This window comes from Garra rufa, chromosome 10 (assembly GCF_049309525.1).
Source record: "Garra rufa chromosome 10, GarRuf1.0, whole genome shotgun sequence".
NCBI classification, from domain to species: domain Eukaryota; kingdom Metazoa; phylum Chordata; class Actinopteri; order Cypriniformes; family Cyprinidae; genus Garra; species Garra rufa.
Window position 1 is genome coordinate 48245126 of NC_133370.1, and position 3958 is coordinate 48249083.

The 3958-nt window shown below is 35.3% G+C and overlaps 1 long non-coding RNA gene across 1 annotated transcript; it reads right to left on the reverse strand.

Moving 5' to 3' along the window:
• Positions 1-902: 902 nt before the first annotated feature.
• LOC141343968 (uncharacterized) lies at positions 903-3728 on the reverse strand. The gene is made up of 3 exons (XR_012356801.1): positions 3626-3728; positions 1270-1392; positions 903-990 (listed from the first exon to the last, which is right to left on the reverse strand). It is a non-coding gene; the product is annotated as an uncharacterized lncRNA (long non-coding RNA).
• Between the last annotated feature and the right edge of the window lie 230 nt (positions 3729-3958).

The following is a 3958-nucleotide window of genomic DNA, read 5'->3' on the forward strand; positions in this document are numbered from 1 at the left end:
TTGTCATTAAAATAACGCCAGACATTTGTATCTGTCCACTGCTAGGCTTGTACGCACTCCTTTTTTTATTTGTATTGACGTCTGGTATTTCGCGTTATTATATGTATTATATTATATGGTAAGTAGGTCGCGCGACATACATGGTACAACAACGTAGGACATTCTGGATGTATTAGATACACTAGTTTAGGAGAGAGTGTCACCTGCTGTATGTTTTGTTTTTCCCTTTAGTTAGAATAGTTTAGTTAGGGTGTTGTTCCGCCGAAGACCTTTTTTTCCCTTTACATTTTCTTTTGGGTAGTTAGCTCAGATTACAACAACTATCTATCTGTGTTTTGTTTTGATTATTTCTTTTATTTGGCACCTCTCGTGCTCTCCCCTTCCCACCTTCTTTCGCTTGTTATGTTGGTGTTTGAGAGTTTGCTTTTGTAAATACTGTAAATATTGTAAATACTCTGATATTATTGTTTCGTTTTCTCTGGGCACTGTGCAAAATAAATGGTCACCAATATCAAGATCTATTTGCTGGCCGCCATTATTGCATGTTATTATTGCATCCCCTAGTCGAGCAAATGATAAAATATTTATTTTATAAAACGAAGGGACGTAACAGACCCACACCTCATTTAGCTATGGAGTCATTCAGGCGGAATGTAAGACATTCATCACTTGATGACAATCCCAAATCCAGCTTTCCTGTGAAATGTTGCTGTTAGCTGCTATCTCGACTTCTTACTGACTCATCAATATACTTTCGTAGATTAGTCAGGGAAGGACAGACACCCATGCAATAAATGTTAATAACCGTGTGTAAAAGATGAAAGAACTGCTCACATAATAAATGGGAATTTTCTCTCTGTCTAACACTCCGTGGATCCTGACCAAGCCCGTCTTCCTATCAACAGTGAACAAGTTGACGGGTGGCAGGCTCGCACCATATCCAGTCAGTGAATAGTATATCGTCGTCCTGGTCTCCTCATCCGAACGGATCTGAAAACAAAACGATTTCACTGTTTAATTAAAAAAATCACTTGTTTCTACACCTTGCGTGCCATTTTTTACCATACAGGGATACATAAGTAGACTTTATTCATCCTAAATCCTTCTAATTCATGGCAGAACATTAGAAAAAGTGCTTATAATTGTTCAATCTGGAGAGATATTTCAAATCACCGTCTTAGATCCTGTTGCTCTTTTTAATTTTACATTGCAACTGTCCACTATTGTTCTGCATGAAAAATAAAAACAAAGCATTCCCATTGATCTTACTTTAGCTATGTATTCCCGATGCGTATAATCATAATTTTCCCTCAGTTTGTGTGGTGGGACGATCCATTCTCTCTTGTGTCTGATTGTCTTCAGTTCTCCTTCAGACGCTGAAGTGTTCAGTATCTAATCAAACACAAAAACACACGTGTCTGTTTCACCTAAATAATGTAATAAACCAAACTGGAGAGCGGTAAAACGGGTAATATAACATTCATATAATATGACAAATTTACAGCTCGACAGCATGATGCAAAATCAAAATATTCTGCTCACAAGATCATTATTTCTATGATTTTTCCTCTTCAGAACCATTCAGTCAAAGGTGTTTTTTCATGCATCTGTCAAGTTTGGGATTTTAGGCTTTTTGGTGTTTCATAAAGTGCAGAAAACATCCGAAAGACACTGTTAAGTGTTTCTTTTATAGCACTTTATCTGTTTGTGTCAATAGATTTCAATTACAATACATATTTATAAAGGCTGTTTTCTCAAAATGAGTTGTTTTCTCCTACACTGAGCCATAAATCTCCACTTCAGTAACATTTACACACATCAAACTTTACATTTTTATTCCTGAGTATATCCTGAAGGTTTTTACAAAGGGGTTTGTTCATTTGCTTGATTTTACACAACATTTTATTCCCTCCAAAATGGTAAAGAAAATACATTGTTTTCTGTCTGTTCTAATTTTTTCCTGAATTATGGAGTGACTAAATGGGATTTGAAACCATTTGAAACCAAACATTTGACTCTAATATGTGACCCTGGACCACAAAACCAGTCATAAGGTTAAATTTTACAAAACTGAGATGTATTTAGAAAATGAAAGCTCGGTAAATAAGCTTTCTATTGATGTATGGTTTGTTAGGATAGGACAATATTTACAGATACAACTATTTGAAAATCTGGAATCTGAGGGTGCAAAAATATCAAAATCCTGAGAAAATCACCTTTAAAAATGTCCAAATTAGGTTCTTAACAATGCATATTACTAATCAAAAATTACATTTTGATACATTTACAGTAGGAATTTTACAAAAAATCTTCATGGAACATGATCTTTACTTAATTTCCTAATGATTTTTGGCATAAAAGAAAAATCAATAATTTTGACCCATGCAATGTATTTTTGGCTATTGCTCCAAACATACCCCAGCGACTTAAGACTGGTTTTGTGGTCCAGGGTCACATATGTCAAACAAAAATTTGAAACTGACTTTATCCAGTGTTTAGATTTTTGTACTAGAAATGCAAATTAGCACATATTTCATTAAATAATGCTATATTTGCATATTTAAACATAACATTTTAGAAAGCTTGTAATACAAAAAATGTTTGCAATTATCAATATAGTCAATTAACTGAGTAAGTAAGAAGATAACTATTAGTTGTTTTTTAACCTTATTCACCTGCAGTGTCTCACCTTAAAGAAGCATCTCTTTCTTACCTTTTTATAATCTGAAGAACCTTCTTTTGCCACAAAGTACCTTTTGTGAAACAGAAAGGTTCTTCAGATGTTAAAGGTTCTTTATGGAACCATTTAGACAAAAAGGCATCTATGTGTGGCATCTATTTTTTTAAGAGTGTGAATCCGTTTTAACATTTCATGTTAATGAGAGCATGCTCTCAAATTGTCTTCTTGTGAATGAGTATACTTATTTATTTTAACTTTATTCTTAAGTCTAATTATTTAGGACGGTGAAAATAAAGCCTGTGACATTATAATGCATAACAAAAAAGTATAAGTGTTAATAAAGTTTGTGTTACTTTTACTTAACAATTATTCCATGATAAATGCCTAAAGTTGAAGAAGCATCAACAAACATGAAAAGAATGACTTTGTAAGGCTGCTAACCTTTTGTTTGAACTTCCTCTGTAATTCCCACCCTGAGTAAGACTATACTCTCTTCCTCTGGCATAAATACTCTTCAATAATTTAACAAATATCCATCTCTAATGAAAAAAGAACCAGTATAAGTGACATCTACCCTGTTTAAATAGTCCTTTTAATTAAAATCTTCTCAGGTTTCATTAATAAACTCATAAACCCTTCGCCTATATCACACATCTGTGTGAGAATGAGCACCAGAGAGCGCAAACACACACCCATCCACCCACCCACACACACACACACACACACACACTCAATCCTAGCTGTGAAGATGAACAAAAACAGCAGTTTACACACGTAAATCATATCATATAATCATCTTATTAACACACAATGATGAAGAAGTGTTTAAAAAGCTTGTAGGAAAAAAATAAGATGAAAGAAACAAAACTTTGAGCATGCAGATAAAAGTTTTAAGATGATATTCGAGTCCAAATGCACACTGGAAACGTTCAGTCTTTCGCTCACCGCCAGAATCAGCGCTACGAAGAGTAAAATGCCGCAGGTTTTCGCCATTATCCTCCGCCGCTGCTGCCGTTACTCGCGGAACTTTGACACGGACTGACGAGCGGTCAGCGGCGGGCGGAGCTTCAGCACAGCACTGAAGAATGCGGCGCAGAGGGAGGGAGAGCGTCCACTGTCACACCCTATCAACACTGATAACGACACGACAAACAACAGTGCATTATGCACATAAGAACAGCCTACTATAAATAGATTAACTATTGTGTTAGTATTTGAAAAATGAAATGCATTGTCAGCCAACAGTGAACGCGAGGTTATGAACATGTCAACATGAAC